At 45.2% G+C, this 19,914-nt stretch overlaps 1 protein-coding gene across 1 annotated transcript in view; it reads left to right on the top strand.

The window, feature by feature from the left end:
* Nucleotides 1-11,125: 11,125 nt before the first annotated feature.
* IQUB (IQ motif and ubiquitin domain containing) overlaps nucleotides 11,126-19,914 on the top strand; it is a 548,499-nt gene continuing 539,710 nt past the window's right edge. Inside the window, exon 1 of the mRNA XM_069629104.1 lies at nucleotides 11,126-11,319. The gene's annotated coding sequence lies outside the window, so the exon portion shown is untranslated. The remainder of the gene's footprint in view (nucleotides 11,320-19,914) is intronic.

Genomic DNA, 19,914 nt, shown 5'->3' with positions numbered 1-19,914 from the left:
CAGTTTGAGGAGGAGGTACAGATCTTCCAATTTGAGGGAGAGGGATCCTCAGAAGATCCTGGGAAAAGGATCTTCTCCTTCAGAGATGGGGGAACTCCTCCCAAAGAAAAATGTGTCCCAAGGGATTCCAATCCAGACTGGGGAGATATGGAGACTGAGCTACCGCCGCCCATCATCTCATCCCAGAACCCACAATACCAAAATCCCCTGGTTCAAACCCATCCTGATGACTGCCTCCAAAAAGGGGGGGGTGGCCCGGAACCGGAGCCAGGGGAACCCACAATGGCTCTGATCTCCAGTTGCCAACTTTTTCTTTCAGATTCCCAAGGCTCTCCACAGAATTCTGCCCAAATGTCTTCGCTAGCGATGTCCAAAACCAGAAAGTTACCCCACCAGTTGTCCAAAAATGTGCATTATCTGTGCCCCCTTGAGGAGAAGGAGGGAAGATACTATGCCCCGGTACAAGTACAGGGGCAGGGTACAATTTTGGCACTGGTGGACACTGGATCTCAAGCCACCCTTCTGTCCAGAAGGGCCTTTGATGAACTGAATGCAGGAAGGGGAGAGAATTACCAAATTCCTCTCACCTCACTTCCTGGACAACTGCAGAACTTTGACGGGAAGGAAATTCCCGTTGAGGGGACGGCAGACTTGGACATTAAGATCGGGCGACACAAGGTGAAACACCCGGTCATAGTAGTGACTCCAGAGGGCACCCCTTGTTTACTGGGGAATGACCTCCTGAGGAGGTTGTCACCCTTAATAGATTGCGTAAACAAGGTCCTCTGGACCCAGACTAGCCGACCCATAAAATTAAAACAGTGTCAACCATATTAGTTTAAACGGAACCTGCCACATGGTTGAACAAAAATCTGACCAAGTAGAATTTCACTTCCAGAATAGCCAAATTCCAGACGTGACAGTAATAGCAGTAGGACAACAGACTGGTGATGGATGGTCCTCTCTATTTCTGAAAATCAACCTTCCTTCCAGTTTAAGGTGGTATTCCACACTGGAAGGAAACACCCTGAAATTCTATACTAATCCACAATCAGAAACTCCCACTCCTATAGTCCAGAAAGATGTGAAATCAGCTCAGAGCCTGGCTGATATTCAGCAAATTGGAGAGCAGTTGTTCATCCCTGTTCAGTTAAATGATGGGAAGGACTCTGTTCTCGCTCAAGTGTGTGTGAATAACAGTAAGAGCTTCATCAGCGAAGCCATGTTCCGCCAACTCCCAAAAGATCCAGCCATTCCCACATTCAAACTGATAGACAAATGGGAAATGGACCTGGAAGCACCTAATTCCAAACATCTCCTGCCAAGCAGGTGTATGCTCAAAATCTCCATTGGCAACAAGAGCATAGTCCACAATTGTTGGGTCGTGCGAGACGTCCCTGCCGCCTTTTACTTAGGCAGTGACATTCTCAATCGCTTTGCCATTAGTTTGGACCTAATAAACTTCAAAGCTTGGTCCCGATTAGCGGATAATCCCATGGGCTTTGATGATCCAGAAAAAGCATTTAGGTCAGCTCAATTGCTACCTTATGCAGTTGAAATTCAGATCAAAGAGGAAGTCACCATCCCAGAAAGGACCCGACAATTCTCCCTGGAAGTGAAAGTTAAAAGAGGACAATATTTGCAAAACCCTGATGCTTACATACATCTAAATGCTTCTCTCCAACAGCAAGGGTTAGGGGTAAACCCAACACCATTAGTCAACATAGAACATGACACCATTCCAATGGAGGTGGATAACAGCGACTTAAAGAGTATTACTCTAGCCGCAGGCACCATTATTGGAATGGCGGTTGATGACCGACATTTTTCCATAGATTTAGGTAATGAACTGTTAGGGCCAATCCCCAAGGACTGCTTTGACAGTGACAGTGACGACAATACAACACCAGACAGGATTTTTACCCGGCATGGGGGGAACTTCCTGGTGTACACTTCTTGCCCTTATGGTAAGGAAGATGTGACTTGTGACTTCAGGAGGGACGAGGTGATTTTCCAGGTCCATGAGGGCTGCCTTTCCCACCTGAAGCCTCCAGTCCAAATCAGCACTCTGACCAGGGACTTCTCCACCCAGCTGGAGGAGGCCGCTGAGATAGCCAAACCAGAAGTCTTTCCAGGCTTCAGGCAGATGGTGGAAGAGAGAGTCAACCTAGCTGATGCCTGTGTGACTCTGGAACAAAAGCAAAAGTTGAAACAAGTTTTCTTGGATTTCCAAGATCTCTTTGCGGTAGACTCATATGACTGTGGTCGCACTGACATCCACACAACAACAATCCCCACGGACCCTGGCATGACTCCTGTGTTTGTGAAGCAATATCGCTTGCCTCTCGCATCAATGGAGTCCCTTACTGAAATAATTAAGAACCTTGAGTCCCGGGGAATAATCCGTCCAGTCCACAGCACCTTCAATAATCCGGTGCTGGGAATATTGAAGCCAAACGGCCAGTGGAGACTCTGTGCCGACCTCAGGGAGCTCAACAAACGGGTCCATACTTCCCGATGGCCTCTTCCCTACATTGACCAAGGGCTGGCCCAGATTCAGGGGTCACAGGTATTCACTGCAATAGACCTGACCAATGGATACTGGACCGTGCCTGTCAGCAGGGAGGACCAATACAAACTGGCTTTTACCTTTGGGGGCCATCAGTACACATGGACCCGGACTCCCTTCGGATACCTCAACTCCGGCAATGAATTCAACATTTTTCTACACAAGGTCATGCCCGACTTGGGTGCGAGGGGTAACCTGGCTTATGTAGATGATGTCCTTATCAAAAGTTCATCTGTGGAGGAACACATAGCGGAGATCCGTTATGTTCTGACGCAGTTGAGGGCCGCCGGAGCAAAACTTTCCTTTCAAAAAGCACAGTGGTGCAGAACCCGTGTTAATTTCTTGGGGCATGAGATTACTCCTCAGGGTCTCTGTCCCCAGGAAAAGAAAGTGGAAGCACTTCAGAAACTGAAAGACCCCACAACTCTGCGGGAACTAAGGAGCCTCCTTGGACTGACTAATTACAGCAGAAAGTTCATTGAGGGCTACGCAGAGATCACCAGACCCCTGATTCATCTCCTGAAGGGGGGGGTCAAGTGGGAATGGGGTCCAGAACAATCAGAGGCAGTAAGACAACTCAAAAGAAGCCTCTCACAAGCGCCTTGCCTAGCTTACCCTGTCAGAAACAAGGAGTTCTTCCTGGAGACGGGGTTCTCTAATATGTGCTTGACGGCAGTATTATACCAAAAGCATGACAAGGTCAATAAAGTAATCTCCTATGCGAGCAAAACTTTATCCTCTGTGGAGGAAAAATTCAACGATTGTGAGAAGGCACTCCTGGCAACGGTGTGGGCATTGAAGAATTGCCGCCCGTTTATCCAGGGGGAACACATCATAGTGGAGACTCCACACCAGCCTCTGCAATATCTCCAAAGTGACAGAATCCGGGCCGGAAATGTGAGTAATTCCTGAATTACTTCCTGGATTCTGTCAATGCAAGGCTTTCCTGTGGAGGTCAGATATGGCCAAAACAAGAAGAGTCCCCTTGCGCAAGGTCTGGCTGACTTGCATGATTGTGCCAGAGAAAACTGTCTCGAGGACGAAAGTCGGAAAATCAAGGACAACATGGAGGCATACCTTAATTCGCCACACAAAGTCTTTGAAGAAGACAAGTGTGAGGGAATGCCCACTGTCTATGTGGATGGATGCTCGTACCATGTTGACAACAACGGGGAGAAAGAACTGGTGGCCGGCGTAGGGAATGCATGGGTGAATGAGTCCCCAGAACCCTCCGCTGGATACAAAATTGGTCCCCGAAGTAGTCAGGTGGCAGAATTGATGGCTGTGCATCAGGCCATCCTCACTGCTGTCCAGCATCAACTCCACGAACTGGTCATAATCACAGATTCGGATTATGTACGGAACGGGTTCGTGGAGCACCTGGTTAATTGGAAAACCAGATGCATGTTATGTGCTAACAACAAACCCTTGAAACATGGGAAGTTGATCCAAAACATTGATGATCTGGTCACCTCGAGTGAGATGACCATCTATTGGAAGAAGATCAAGGGTCATTCCAAAGTAGAGGGACCAGACAAAACTGGAAACGACTTAGCTGATCAGCTGGCCAAAACCGGGGCCATCCAAGGGGATCTAATTGAGATTGAGTCCCTGTTGGGGGAAATTCAGGTCACTGCTATCACTAGGTCCCAGACAAATGCTCACAATGACCTTTCAATTGCACAATGGAGTAAGGAGACCCCTGATGCTGATTTGATTACCGCTCAGAAGGGGGATCCAATAATTGGTACATTTTACCAGCACCTTGAGGACCCTGAGAACTTTCCCCTGACGGATACCGATTACACTGGGAAAGAGGACCTAAGAGTGTTGATGAAATGTCCAAAAATGTTCCGGATCTAAGACGGTTTGTTGGTAAGGAAATCCAAAGCTGGCCATGACCAGTGGGTGGTTCCTACCTCATTCCGAAGCCTGATGTTAAGTCACGCCCATGATGCGGCCACCGCCGGTCATAGGGGGTTTCACACAACACTGGAAATCTTAAGAGAGGTTGCATACGGGCCACACATGGGGCAGGACCTCGACCAATACTTGAAGGGGTGTCTTGTGTGTGCACAATTTCAGCCATCATCCCTCACGCACCGAGCGCCTCTCCAAAAGCGGGGGATGACACTGCCATGGTCAGATTTACAAATCGACTTTGTAGGCCCCGTGATTCGCTCTGCTAGGGGGAATAAGTACATGTTGACTGTGACATGCTTGTTTACCAAGTGGGTGGAATGTCTCCCAGCCCCAAATTGCAAGGCAGAAACTGCAGCTGCCTTGATGATTAACCACATCTTTTCCCGTTTTGGTCTACCTCAAAGGATTGAGTCAGACAGGGGTAGCCACTTCACCAGTGAAGTAATGACAAAGATGTGGCAGATACTGGGGGTCAAAAGGAAGTTGCATATTGCTTACAGGCCAGCTTCTTCTGGGGCAGTAGAGAGATATAACCGAACCATTGTGAGCATATTAAAGAAGTTTGTGGCAGATTCTGGGCCAAGTTGGGATATCCGATTACCTCTGGTCCTAATGGCCATCAGATCTACCCCTTCATCTGCAACCAAAATGTCACCATTTGAGTTGATGACTGGGCGCAAGATGGTGCTTCCTCAGCATTTGCTCTACAGGACCCAAGAGCAGACACTGATAAATGCCTCCACAACTCATGAGTATGTGGAGAATTTAAGGAAACACCTTCAACATGCTTTTGCTTATGCTCAGCGGAATCTAGAAAGATCGGCTGATAGCATGAAGACCCATTATGACCTGAAAACTTCCAGGAAGGAATATCAGGTGGGAGACCGGGTCTATCTATACAACTTCCAAAGAAACCAGGCAAAACAGCGGAAATTCTTGCCTACATGGAAGGGACCCTTTGAGATCATCGACAAGATCTCCCCTGTGGCCTACAAAATCCACATCCCCAAAGGTCCTTTGGCAGCGGGGGAAGACAAGTGGGTCCACATAAACCAGTTGAAATGTTGCCATCCCAGGCACACTCTGCAACAACTGGAGGAATCCTCTGGAATCCTAGCGGGTATTGTCTCAGACTAATTCAGTTCCAACCATAAAACATACCACATCTAGTCTCTAAAATATTGTGATTTGCATGAAACTGTCTCTTAGTTATACTGTTTTTTTTTTTTCAAAATAAGAATGTAATGTTTCGTTATGATGAAATGCATATGCTGCCCCACTATCTCAACAGTGGTGGAAGAAATGTCCATGAATAGGTATTGCCGCTCTTCCTTTGTCGTCCTAGGAGAAAGAAAACCTGGAGACCGGCCAAGGAGGATGATCCGGAGACTGGGAGGATGACGCAAGGGGGCCCAGTGTACCGCCCAATATTCCCATCAGGACCGGCGAGGAGAACCGATCGATGTGACCGGATGGAGAAAAAGATGCTGAACTGTGCCATCTATTGGAAGAAGATGAGGAAACATCCCAGGTCTTGCGAGTCCCATCAGTGAAACAGAATGGCCATCGCAAGAGGGGGGCTTGTGGGATGTTTTTATCCACGCATCCAAGCCCTACCTCAAAACTGTGCAGTCCTGACATGGAAAACATCATGATGGCCAGAGCTTCCCAGAGAATGCACAGGGAAATGCATGAAGAATAGGCTGCCACTCATTTTTGCCGATGTTATGGGCACAGAAGGACACTGCCTAAAACCACCATTGGACTACCCACACAGTAGTCTGAAACCATTGGGAGTGCCAATGCTGATTGCCAAAAGCAAACCCATAACTGTTGAGAATTCATTTTCTTAAATCCCAAAAAGGGGTGCAGTACCAGTACTCACCACTATCCAAAAGCCGGCGTTTTAAAACAACACCAGATTTTACTTTTTTGTAGAAAACTGAATAAATGAACCCAAAACATGCCAAAGAAAGACTTACTGAGAGGTGGATACAATGTAAGGTTATTTCTGAAGTGACTTGAAGGTGTATAACAAGACTGGCTGAGCTGTGGATTTCAGCAGTTTAAGTAAATTTGGACTGAAAGACACTAAAAATCTAAATGTTTAAATTGACTGAGTGACCTACTTTTGTGTGTCACATAGGTTTCAATTGTTTAAATGTCATAGTTTTAAACTTAGAATCAGCATTCTAGCTGCATATGTAAAAATGTTCAGTTTTATTTGAATGTAGAAGACTGGGGAACAGAAATGACATGTAGCTAAAAACTGGCTTAAAGAGATTCCAATTTTGCCTGGCAACTACCCCCCCATCAGGAGTGAAACTTGAGTCACAGCTGTGTTCCCAGGCCTATCTGCCTTTTGCTGGCCACACTAAGGATATGCCATCTCTCTGATAATTGAATTAAGGGGAGCCCCCACAGAATACAGGAGCTCTGAACAATGCAACCCCCTTCACCCACGCAGATGGTTTATTGCAGATGTCGTAAATGTAGCTTCCTCCTGGAAGGGAAGGGGAGGGGCACTGCCCGTGAGAGCAAGCTGGCTTGGCAGAACTGGAAAAACCAGAAATTCAACCTTGTGCTGGGGGGAAACCACACCCCTTTGGGGCCAGAACATAACTCTAAAAAGATGAATAACTCATAGTACGGACTTGTGAAAATTATTTAAATGACACCATAATTCTTGTGATTTTTCTGCCCACATTTTAAGACGTGTTAGGACCCGATGGTATGTTCAGGGGGGTTTTAGCGGAAAAGAGGATATTACTCAAAATGTGTGCATGTGAAAAATCTGACACTTCATCAACTAATGTCCATACTCCTTGCGCACATGTGTGTAAATTTGGGGTAATGTCCGGTATTGCAAACCAGTTAAAAAGTGCAAAATATTGCCATTTCTGAATGCAAGCTCTCAGGAAGAGCAGATTTGGACAGGGTATACCTCCTGTGATATGTGATGGGTGCGTGTAATTTTAAAACAATATGTACCTCTGCAAATATGTATTTGGTTCAAATCTAGATTTGTGTGCAAGTTGACAGGAGGAGTGGACTTTCTGCAGGCTGTAAAATGACATCACTCTGACACAACTTAGCTCCCCCAATCAGTGGAGAAATGAAAGCTTGGCCAATGATAAGTGGAGAGGGGTAGGGTCTAGTGATGCTGCACACACACCCATTTTAAAAACACATGAAAGCAGACAGACAGGACAGATAGGGACCTTCAAATCCATTTGCAGCTGGAAGCTCTGCCGGAAAGATCCAGACTTCAAATCCATCAATCTCCAGAATCCAGAGAGAGAGAGAGAGAGCTGACCCAGATCACTGTGAAGTGCAGAGACCAGAGTCCAGTCCAGAACCTGACCAGATCCGTGGCGAGGCATATTTTAAAAAAATATATTGTGAGTACCTAGCAGACTGTGCAGAACCAATCTCGTAGTTAAAATAATATAATTCAATCCTATTTTAATCTAAGTAGAACTGTCTCCTAACTGTCACCTGTCATTTGTAAAGCTGTCACTTGTCATTTTCTAGTTGCAAGCTGCACTTGTCTTTTTGAACTTTAAAATTTCAAATCTGAAAAACGACCTTTATTTAATCGCTCATATCTCTGTGACCGTTTGAATCTTAGCTTAGAATCGTGGCTTTCCTACGAACCTAGAACCGCATTCCTACCCCCTATAGTTTTGCCGTAATCGCGAAAGACGCACTGGCGAATTTTGCCGCGATTTGCAAATTTCTCAATGTGTGAAAACAGCAGTTTTCTTGCTTTCAATTGCCAAAAATTCGTTTAACCTACCAATTACTCCTAGATCCTTGCTAAAGTGAGCCTGGACTAATATTAACTTGATTTCACTCACCCTGAACCTCCTAGAGGGAATTAAAAGCATTTTAGCATATTTTTCTCTTCATTGCCAGCACATATAAAAGCATTTTGGGCCTGTGTTTAAAACTCCGATCTGTAATCTAAGCTTGCTGGGGTGAACTGAATCACATTTGATTGCATTTCTGAGAACTGTGTGCTTCCTTCCATTTCCTTGCATTGTATAAAGGGGGGGAGGGGATTGCCAGAGAAAAGTGATTACATTGTTTTGCTGAAATCCTATCAAGTTATTTTCTGTACTGCATTTCATTCCACATTGCATCCATTTGAAACCATAAAAGTATTGTGCTACCTTATCCATTTCATGTCAACTCCTTAGCGATTATAAAGAGGTGTGCTAGTGCCAGATTCTCTGTTGTTAATCTTTATCATATCAGATTAAGTGTGCTATTCAATTATTAATTTATTCTAAAGTGTGATATAAATATCTATTGTTTAAATTATCAATTAAACCTTTTAACTTGCAAAACAGAACTACTTCTTGGCTCAGTGGGGTCAGGAGGATTCCAAGAGAGGGGTGTTATATAGGGGTAGTCATCCAGAACGCATGAACTGGACATAAAGATATATCAATAAGGGTTTTCATTCAGTATTCTAGACTAGGCGTTGACTTGGCTGTAGTGCTGAATTGAATCCTCTTACAGTAGAAAGGCAAAGCATTCGGAGTCATTTGTTTGGACCTCAAATGGCATTAAGCTGGATATAGTAGATTGTTACACCTATCTAGGATTTTCCATTTGTTTCTTTCCAACTCGTGAACATTTTGGAAGGCTCATCTCTGCACATGTATTCAAGAAGTTGCTCCTGATAAAAAAAAAAAAAGTTTTATGGCAGGATCAGGGGGCAATAACATTGAGGGTTTGATTAAGATATATCAGACAAGTATCATCCCGGCTCTGATATATGGCCTTGAGTTACTATCAGAGGCCCATGGGGGTTGGTTGGATAGATATGAGGGAAAGCTACTAAGATCTATACTAAAGGTACTGAATTCTACACTAGTAGAGGCTTTGCGAATCAAATCGGGCGTACATTCTCTCTATGCTCATTTGGCTGTTCAAGAGAAGTAAGCTTTATTGCACACTTAGGTTGAGTCCTTTAGATGGCAATACGTTCATGGACCAGGTGGCGGCAAGATTAATGACAGAATCTCTAAATTCTTTCCTTAGTTTGTTATCAAACACAGCCCATGTTCACTATGATAATATTTCAGGAATACATACAGCAGGCTTTTACAATAGATGGGCCATGTTCTTATCTCTTTAAGCCTTGAAGGGAGTAGATGAGTGATTTTGTTATCTTTCTACGTTTAAACAAATTACCTACATAGGATTATACGAGGAGTTGGTGTGGTGTCCAATATGAAGAAAGGCTTTGCCGCCTGTGCTTGGCACAGGTGGAAACCAGCCGACATGTCCTGACACAATGTTGCGTTTTGGAATTGCAGTATCATAAGGCCTATTCTGATTTTGTAACGGAATCTGACAGTATAAACACTGATCAGTTTTGGGGCACCTTTTATGGAGCAAATTCACTGGTTATAACTGGTGCAGGGTACTATGTTTGGCAGGAGGCTGTGAAGCTGTTAATGGAAGGGGATTGTCTCTGCCGGTAACACATATTGGATTATATAAGGAAGGGAAATATGGAGTAAATATCTTGTATTTTATTGATTGGAAAGGCCTGTTGGGCCATAGGTTGAGTAATAGTCTTTCCAGAAGAACTGGAAATATTAACAATGTTTTATGATTTTATGATTGTAGTGCATAATTGTCTATTTGGCATGCCGTAGGGGAGACATAAGTGGGTCTGTAATAAATAACAAAAAACAAAATAAAGATTTGATAACCGGAAGCTAAAATGGAGGAGTTTTGAAAGTTGGTGGTAAGTAGAGCCATTAAAGCCAACACACTTTGAACCTCCCTCCTGCCCTTCTCTAAGTCCTTTGCACATTGATGTGGCCAATTAGTTATTCAGCTTTCACCCCAGTTCAAAGGAAACTTAGTTTCATAAAGAAATGGTAATCACTGGCAGTGCAGGCCATCTAAAACAATCCAGATAAGGGATTTCGTTTTTGCTGAGGCAATGACCACCCAAAGCAGCATGGAACACCATTGGGCAGACAGGGGCTGGTGCTGCCCATGCCCCCTTGATCTCTGCACAAAATGAGACCCCCAGACACAGAATCAGTCCCCCCACGGTGCGCGCAGCACAAATGCCTAAGTCTGCTACTCTACAAAAGACTAACCATAACCCTCTGCTGCACAAGACACATTCACAAATACCACCCATGCACACGATATATCGTACCTCTTTACACAGCTGTGCCAGAATTCTGCCCTTCTGCAGAGGACCACGAGTCCGCTCCTCTGAACAGGATGCGTGCCACACTCTGACCCTCCAAACTGGCCGAACCCCCATCACGGCAATCTGCAGCACGAGACAACTTCCCAAATACCACCCTCTGCATTGAAAAAAATCGCCTGTCTTCTACACAGGAAAACAAGTAATCCGCCATGCTGCGCAGGACCACAAGTCCCACAATGTAAACGTATTTACCACAGAATGGGCTGGAACTGTGAACCGGCTGCATCGCCGTAGTTAGCCGGCCTCGTTCTCCAGCTCGAGAAACGTCCCTGTTGTTCACTTTTCAGCCACGAGGCTCACTCGGCTCCTGCCTTCCCGCTCATTCAGTGGCCATCACAAGGCGAGGCAGGCAATTGGCTGAAGCTCACGAGCGAGCCTAGACCACAGACGTAACTGGCCTCCTGCACGTCACGTGCGACTGGAGTGTTGTAGAGGAGGCGGGGCGTTGTTAGGGTCTGTTTCCAGGATGGGATGTAAACACTACGCTTTGGCGCAGCCCGGGGTCTCGCCTCCGTTAATCCACAATTCGTTTAGCAGTTGTTTATGGCACTGCGGTTGGAACTAAAACATAACTAAGGTGCGTTTCTTTAACCACAATTGGCGTGTTTTATAGTGTTTGTGCTGTGTACGTCTGATTTCAATAGACCTCGGTTGAGCGTTGGGGGGTTTGCTATGAAGTGATAATGTACAACTTCCGCATGGAACTTTGCTGATTTAGTTCCTGATGTAGTCGCCTTTATATCGCTCTGTTTTACAACTATGCGATCAGTTGAATGGGGGCACATGGGGCTTCTTTTGCAAAAAAAAGCAATCTGGTTCCTCAGGCGTATTGTTTCCGTTGAAGTGATCCGACTACAAGTCCCGGAATGCATTATTGTTATTACGAGCCGGTGCTGGATGTTTGTGGGCCAGTAGACATGGGGTCAATTGGAAAGTTCAGTTAAATTGAAACAATATCCTGGAAGGCTTTTTTTCTCGCGAAATCATGCATAGCCGCATAGGTGTTAAAATATACTTATTTGGCGTAGCTTCACGTTTCACCTGAGGTTTATAGTTTGACTATTCAGACGACTGATTGGAGTTAGTGCAGTGGCTGAAGTAGAAATATGTAACTAGTGGTACTCTGCCCCGTCCCTTACAGCCTCCCCACCCCCATCAACATAGCCTTATCGAACAGTATGCCATTCTGTCTTAGACATTTTTCTCTGCTACCAGTTTAGCTTTCTCTGTCTGAGACCTGGCTCGCCCCCTAAAATACGGTAACCCTTGCTGCTCTCCCTACATCTTCTTCCTCCTTCCCTCGCCCATCTGGACTTAGTGGGAGCGTTGGCACTCTCTCCTTAACTTTTTTCACTCCAAACCCTGTCTCCTGTAACTCTCTGTCTCCTGTAACTTGCTTTCCTTCCCTACCTTTGCATTGCATACTTCTCTAAACATCAACCTGTTGCTACCAGCCTCCTGCACCTGTTGCATCATTTTGGGAGGTTTGTGACACCTTCCTTTCATCTCTTCTTCCATTAGAATCACCCGTCATTCTTCTTAGTGACTTCAATCTTCATCTTTCTTCTACCCACTCAAATCTTCTACTCTTAACCTTACTTGATTCCTATCATCTTCTAACTGTTCCTACCACACCCTCCGATCTCTCTGGCTTTTATCTTGATCTGATCTTTTGAACTGTTCCCAGTAACTCCTCTGTTACTGCTGTTCCATTTCCTTCATCTGATAACTATCTTCTTACCTTCTCTCATGCGTTACCCTTGCCTCCATCATTTCTATCCCCATCATCACCTTTTTGGTGCTGTGATTTGCGCTCTTTTTCTCCTGCATCTTTTATTGTTGCCATCACCTCACTTCTTCCTTCTCCTGACACTTTCTCGTCACTTTCACCTGACTCTGCCTTATCTATACCTCTCTCTGGATACTCTATACTGGGGTTGTCCAACTCCAGACTCGAGGGCTGGAAACATGTTGGATTTTTTGGATGCTCCTTATTCATATTCATGAGATAAATTTGTAAGCAATGATTCTAAATGTATGCATATTTCTTCTCATGAACATTAAAAAGGGACATCCTGAAAAGCCGTCAGAATTCTGGCCCTCGAAGCCTGGAGTTGGAACAACCCAGCTCTATACCCTTCTTCCCTCTTCTAGACCTTCCCAGCCATGGACGAATCCTTCCCTCCGCTCATCACGACGTATTTTACGAAGGGCCGAGCGTCAATGGCTCAAATCCCAATCATCTGTTGACATGGGTGGACTGGGAGCAACAAGGGGCCCTGGAAATAATTTTCAAATTGGCCGCATATTACACACTTTCAGCAAGCCCAACCATTTTCCTATGAGAAATTTTGACATAAAATAGGTTACCATACAGAAGAGGCACAGGGTTCAAAGGCCTGCCGTTACATCTACAGTGTTCCTTATAGGCCAGTCCACTCCTGTATGTTGGTCTGCTTGTGAGGCCCTATTATCGTGATTTGTCTGCTAATTTATGGCATGTAAATATGTGCTCTGTAAAGCACTTTGGATAAAGGCGCTATATAAATAACACATTATCATTAAAAAAAAGTGTACTTTACTAACTTCCCTGGACTTTCTCTCTACTTAACCTCACCCTCTGTATTTGTATTCTGTATTTTGTCACTCCTTCCTCCTGATCCTGCTACCGTTTCATCTCCCCCCTGCTTTTGACTTTTCAGAATATTTCATCAATAAAATGTCTGCTCTTCACTCTTCTCTCTCCTCCTCTCCCAACTTTTCTTTATCCCCCACAACTCCTTCTGTCTCCCTGCACTCGCTAATATCTTCAGTCTCCCCTCTTACTGACTCTGATGTTCGGTTATCTCTAAAGCTAACCCGACCTCTGCGTCTTCTGATTCTCTGCCTTCATCTCTCTCATGAACATTAATAAGGGATATCCTGAAAACCCGTCAGAATTCCGGCCCTCGAAGCCTGGAGTTGGACAACCCAGCTCTATACCCTTCTTGCCCCTTATTTCCCCAGCGCTCATCCCGACACATTTTACGAAGGGCCGAGCGTTGATAGCTCAAATCCCATTCATCTGTTGACAGGGATGCACTGGGAGCAACAAGGGGCTCTGGAAATAATGTTCAACTCTATATTATTCGCAAGTCCTGTCTCTTCCTCACTACTCAAACTACTAAGTCTTTACTCTCCACTGTTGTATTCTCTCATCTTTTCTACTGCTCTGCTCTCCTTTTCGGTCTCCCTGCTTATCGGCTTGCCCCTCTCTGTTCACTCTATAATTACTCTGTGTACGTCTTCATTTATCTCCTTGTGACTCAATTTTTCAGCGCTACTTTCCCTCCTTTGGATTTCTTTTGACTCTCGCTTATTATATAATTTTCTTTGTATTGTTTTCAAATATCTCTATGGTCTTTCCCCAACCTACCTCTCCTTTTATCTCCTTTTATTCCCCCTCAGGTCTCAGTCCCAATTTCTCCAATTCATCCCTCGACCCCCCTGTGGTTCATCTCGCGTTCACTCTTTTTCTCTTCTAGCCCTTAAATCTTGGATTGTCCTCCCTTTTATCTATCTGTTCCATTTCTTCTTTCCCCCTTTCCAAGATTCGCCTCGAGGAACATCTGCTCTCTGACTGATCATGATGTCTTCATGTGCTTTCAATTTGATGTACCATTTTATACATTTGTTCAGTGCTTTGGTGTAAAGCGCTATAAAAACACAGTAAAATACCAAATACTCTGGCTTCATCCTAAAAGGAGGGAGTGGGATGGTGGGAGGGGTCGAAGGAGGGGCAGGAGTGAGGCAGGACAGAGGCAGGACAGGGCCAGACCAGAGGCCAGGGGTTGACCTTTGGTTTTCAATCTACATTGGTTCTTTTTGCTCCTGCCTGGAATAAACATTTTCTGTAATAAAAAAACAATGGCACTGAATTCGTCCCCGACAAATATCGAAAACATATTTATAAATAGAAATCTTTGTTCCAACTGTGCATGCAAATTCAACAAGATGCTATTTGACACACATCTCTTTAGAACATGTTTATTGGACTAATCAGTGGACGATCATTTACACTAAAACACACAATTACAAACCTAGCTTAAAATATGTTGATTGCTGTCACACAGCTCTAAATAGTGTGAACAGGTAAAAATGTCATTTTCCTACACAAATAGTACAGGAAGGTAATCCAGCTATAACAGTTGATGCTTTAATATTCATTTAAAATGATTGCTGTATTCTTTTCTCTTAATTAATATTCGAAGTACAAATAATAGTAATTGAATGCAACCAGAATTTCAGTACTTCAGGAAAACCCATACTCCTACCCTAAACTCAATACACTTTAAGTTGTCCGTAATCATCAGGCTGCAGTCCCTTCCGTTGAATACACGCTTTGGCAAATATAACAGTTTTGACTTTTGTGTAGCCAGGAGATAGGCATTTAACAGGCACTGCCAAAATGGTAGTACTTGGTCATAAGATGACATTAGCTGGGCATTGGTATGATCTTCCAGGCATATGACAGGGCATATGCCTATCTATTACCTATAATCAAGCCAAAACTGTTGACTTTGTCAATGCATGTTTAAACAGGGCCTCAGTACAAGGAACAGATAACATTAGTGGCTAACAGTATACTTAGTTAAGACATTTTTATTTCAAAAGTACCCCATTTACAACTACAAATAAGCCATTAACTCTCAGAAGACTACTTAAAAATAACGCTAGTAGGCCATGGTTTGATGTGATTGCTTGATAGACCTAGCTCAAAGAGATCTATCTCGAGTGGGTGGGTTTTGGTCGGGGAGGGGCAGATAGTGTCTGGGAATGGCCATAGGTATTCGCCTGGCCATGGGCAGTCAATGTGTTGGTAATTAACTAAACCACACCATCGAGCTGTGTGCCCCTCCTCATAGGATATCTCTAGCCAAGCTGTACTCCAGTGCAATAGTTTCAGCTTAAAGCTAAACCAAAAAATGGACTAATATAAAAACCAAGACAAAAGCAAATCTCTCTGTCAGTTGCCTTTCAAGTCCTTGGCTGCAATGGTCCGTTGCCCCTCTGCTCCTTCGCTGCTTTGGTGAGTCACTCTTGTGTGGCAGTCTCCCTTGCGAGTTGCCTCTCTGTTCCATCCCTCCTTTGGTCTTTTGCTCCTGAGCGAGTCGCCAGCAAAAAATAACCTGAAGCAAAAATGCTTCAATTTTCTGTGTGTTGTTGCTGCTAAAGTGCACCTCGACAGTCTCAATTTGCCACTCTTGCATTGATTGGAGAAAGATATGGTAACAATAAACACTTATAGAGAGTGTGTTACTGGAGTGCGCAGTGTCATGATGCCTACCCCCGGGAATCCAGACCAAGTCCATCAACCCCGGAAGCAGGCATCATGTTACCCAGAGAAAGCCCAGCAACCCCTGTTAGGGGCTATATGGGTACAGCCTGGCGTCAATTGGCACCAGGCTCATATGGGGCAACAGTCCTGGCGCCACAGGCGCCAGGCTCTAATGTTAAAACTTACCTGATGCAGACCATGCTGCAAGAGATCCAAGCCCATGTGAGGCTTGTTAGGGACTACTTTACCTAGGGACTATTTTGTTACTCGGGTGTGGTTGTGGAGGAATACTTACCTGGGACTACTTTGGAGGCTATTTAAACCACGCCCAAAGAGCAGCACACGCTTCGCGTTATTCTGCATCCTGCAGCGTAACGCTCACCGTGCCTGCAGTCAGCATCCAGCCTCTTGCCACGCCCGCCTCGAGTCCAGAGCGCCTAGAAAGAAGGGAAAGAAGAAGAAAGGTTAGAACAAGAACATTATTGGGTTTCTTACCTGATTTCGGATTCATCGCACCTTTGAAACAAAAAAATACTTTATTTTAAACCCGTCGCATCGCCAGCAGAAGGGCCGCGCCATACTCGCCGTTCCTCGCAGCATCTCTACGATCCGGCGCTGTCTCCATCATTATGTTGCTGCATTCCAGCACCTAAGGGGGACAAGAAAACAACAAGGTGAGCCGAGGGAACAAACGAGGACAATCTCTTCCAACCATATACTTACCTTATTTTACCGCCGGAGGTATTATTCACCAGCACGCCAAATCTCTTACACCACACGTGTAAGAAAAGAGAAAGCAGCGAGTTAAACCTTGGCATCATTTAACGGACAGTGTGGGATAGCACAGACTCTTAGCTGAACGCATACACCTGCCACAGGACTAGCTTCTTTTGGGTCTAAGCTGCAAGATAAACAAAGGAATTGGACAAGAGTGATTATTCAGACATTTTTGAACTCTTAAGAACTATATACTTACGGTCCTTCACCAGGAGGTTTGGAGCCAAGATTTGTCTAGAACTCTTCCAATATCTTCAAGCCAGTGAAGTAACTGGCCATCAATGCGCCCCTGCGTTCCTCGCAGGATGGAGAGCTCATCATTGAAAACTATAAGGTGAGATTTGTGAACGGGAATATCAGAGGTGATAAATGGGGACACAGTGAGGGGCTATTACTCAAATCGACGGGTGGCTAATTCCCTTTCTCCGTCTTTAGTAGACTACTTCTACGGGTCAAGCAGACGAAGCTAGGTGGGCCAGTCCAGTCAGACATCTTTGCACTACGCATCACGTTGGTGGAGACCGTGGCTGTCCAGCTCCGCCCGACACCCCTGTGGGAACCAGGTGAGCGTAACAGAACGCAAAGCCTTCCTACAAATCCTCACCCGGGTGTCATGGAGACCTCAGAAACTGACCAACTGGCCCTATTATTAGGGGAACTTGGGGCTGAAGTACATGCCGCTCGCCAAGAAACTAATACCCTCAGGAGAGAGCTGATTGTTTCTAAGGAACGCACTGATGATCTTGCTAGACAATTACTGCAAAACCAAGCTGGGCAAACGCCATTACCTGGACTCGGAGGTGGGGGGGAGGGGAATTCAACTCCTGTTTCATCGAACAATCCTGTGCAAGTGGTTCTACCAGGGAGCATTCCTTTAGCCCCGCCGGAACGTTTTGCTGGGGACCCGAAAAAGATTGCTGTGTTTATGAACCAATGCCGCTTGCACTTTTTATGCAGACCTGGAGCCTTTCCAAACGATCAAGCCAAAGTAGCCTTTGTATTATCATATCTCAGCGGCAGTGCAGCGGATTGGTCAATTCCACTAGTCAATCAGGATGACCCGATTCTTCGATATTTTCAGGGTTTTCAAATGAGCATGGAAAGACTATTTGCCCGGCACTCACAAGGACAGGTCCTGGATAACGAACTTTTGTCCCTACGACAGGGTAACCAGGACCTTCTAACCTACATCGCAACCTTCAATAGGTTGGTGGTGGAAACTGGATGGCCCGAGGTAAAACGGATTACATTATTTCATCGAGGACTTCGAGGAGAAAATGTTTTGGCTCAAGTTGTGAACCCACCTCAAGACTGTGCTGAATATATAGACTTAGTGGTCCAGTTAGATCACAGACTTCAGAACAGAAAGGCCGACCGAGCCAAGTTCGAGAACTGGGTGTTGGTTAAACCCAACGCTACCCCCAAAGGAGCAGATGCCTCAGAACCCATGCAAATCGGAGGGGTTAAAGGACCCTTGACTCAGAAGGAAAGAGAAAGGAGACGGCAAATGCAATTGTGTCTATACTGTGGAACTTCGGGACATTTTCTATGGGATTGCCCTGTAAAACCACCCAAGAAAGTGGTAGGAGCTGCTGATAAAAGCCATATGGAGTCTGACTCGGGAAACGACCACGCCCGACAAGCGTAGAGGTCCGCTTGCCAAGCTTGAAGAAGGATACTCAGACCTCGCACTTCATCATACCAATGGTCCTTATAGATCCAAGGCAACCATCACGTATGCACACAGTAAGGGCATACATTGATAGCGGGGCCATAGGAAACTATGTGGACCACGAATTGGCTTCTAGGATGAATCTACCTCTCTGCAGAAAGACCACTTCGGATGTCATTACCACAGTCGATGGAACTGAAATTGCCTCTGGGCCTGTAACTCATTTCACCCCAGAGATGACACTATTGGGTCAGGATGGGCATCGAGAGACTATTGTGTTTGATTTAATCAAAGCCCTGCAGTTCCAAATAATACTGGGGATAACTTGGTTGGAAAGACATAATCCTTGTATTGATTGGCGAGAGAAGAGAATAACCTTCCCGGATTGTGCACGTACTTGTTACCCGAAAAAACCCTTGAATGAAGGCCTGGCCGCAGTCGCTACTCCAGTCGTGCAGTTACCTCAGGAATATCAAGAATTCCAGGATGTTTTCCAAAAAAAACAGGCAAACACCTTACCACCTCACAGATCATACGATTGTCAAATCTATCTCCTACCCGGTGCACAACCTCCATGTTGTAGGAACTACAACCTTACTGAACCTGAAAACCTTCACCTATGACAATACCTGGACCAATACCTTGCCAATGGGTTCATTCGTCCATCCAAGTCCCCTTCATCTTTAGCTTTGTTCTTCGTGCCAAAAAAGGAAGGAGACCTCAGAACGTGCATAGACTCCCGCGCATTGAATCAGATCACGGTTAAGAACCAATACCCATTGCCTCTGATCCCCGGATTACTAGACCAAGTAAAGGACGCTTGCAGCTACACTAAATTAGATCTCCGAGGGGCATATCATCTGGTACGTGTAAAGAAAGGCGACGAATGGAAGACTGCTTTTCGCACTAAGTACGGGTTATTCGAATACCAGGTGATGCCCTTCGGGTTGTGCAAGGCACCAGCAGCCTTCCAGTATTTTATGAACGATGTCCTTTGTGAACCCATTGACATCTGTGTTGTCGTATACATAGACGATATTCTAGTGTACTCCTCTTCAGAATCAGACCATGTGAAGCATGTTTGTGCAGTCCTTGAGAAACTACGCCAGCACAAGTTATATGCAAAACTGGAAAAATGCGTTTTTCATGCTACAGAAGTTGAATTCCTTGGATTTATCCTGACTCCAAAAGGAGTCCGAATGGACTCTCGAAAGGTGGACGCAATTCTCAAGTGGCCATCACCCAGCTCAGTTAAATGAGTACAAAGCATGCTCGGATTTGCTAATTTCTACCGCAGATTCATTCCGGATTTCTCACATGTTGTACACCCTATCACAGCACTCTTGCGAAAAAACAAATGCTTCTTGTGGCCCGAAGAAGCTGAAAATGCCTTCCAAGAGTTGAAA

This window comes from Ambystoma mexicanum, chromosome 12, assembly GCF_040938575.1.
Source record: "Ambystoma mexicanum isolate Mex_15411 chromosome 12, UKY_AmexF1_1, whole genome shotgun sequence".
NCBI classification, from domain to species: Eukaryota; Metazoa; Chordata; class Amphibia; order Caudata; family Ambystomatidae; genus Ambystoma; species Ambystoma mexicanum.
Note: the sequence above shows the minus strand (reverse complement) of the source record. Positions and strands in the feature narration are given on the sequence as shown.